We start from the raw sequence: 325 nt of genomic DNA, 5'->3' as shown, positions 1-325 counted from the left end.
CTGTTCCTTGCGTACGTGCGTGTTTCGAATTTCATGCAGGTGCATTTTTAATGCAATGCATGCATTCCTAATGCTGATTTAGTGATCAAGAGACTAGCAGAGGACTCTATAGATAAGCAGGGAGTGAATCTAGCTTTTTATTTGCTCATAAAACCTAAGAGCAACATTACAGTAGAGTCTCCAACACACTCAAGAAGGCTCTCGACCGTGGTATATTGGCCGGCGTTTCTTCGGGGTTATCGGGGTGCTTATCATCGCTCTCTCTCTCTCCGTTTCTTTCTGTTCTCCTTGCCATCTCTCTTCATCTTCCTTCTCTTTCTTTCGA

At 44.0% G+C, this 325-nt stretch overlaps 1 protein-coding gene across 1 annotated transcript in view; it reads right to left on the bottom strand.

The window, feature by feature from the left end:
* LOC119590809 (probable G-protein coupled receptor Mth-like 3) overlaps positions 1-325 on the bottom strand; it is a gene marked incomplete in the record, with an annotated part of 21,040 nt that overhangs the window by 6,360 nt on the left and 14,355 nt on the right.

This window comes from Penaeus monodon, chromosome 27 (genome assembly GCF_015228065.2).
Source record: "Penaeus monodon isolate SGIC_2016 chromosome 27, NSTDA_Pmon_1, whole genome shotgun sequence".
Classification (NCBI taxonomy): domain Eukaryota; kingdom Metazoa; phylum Arthropoda; class Malacostraca; order Decapoda; family Penaeidae; genus Penaeus; species Penaeus monodon.
This window is presented reverse-complemented; position numbering and strand designations above follow the sequence as displayed.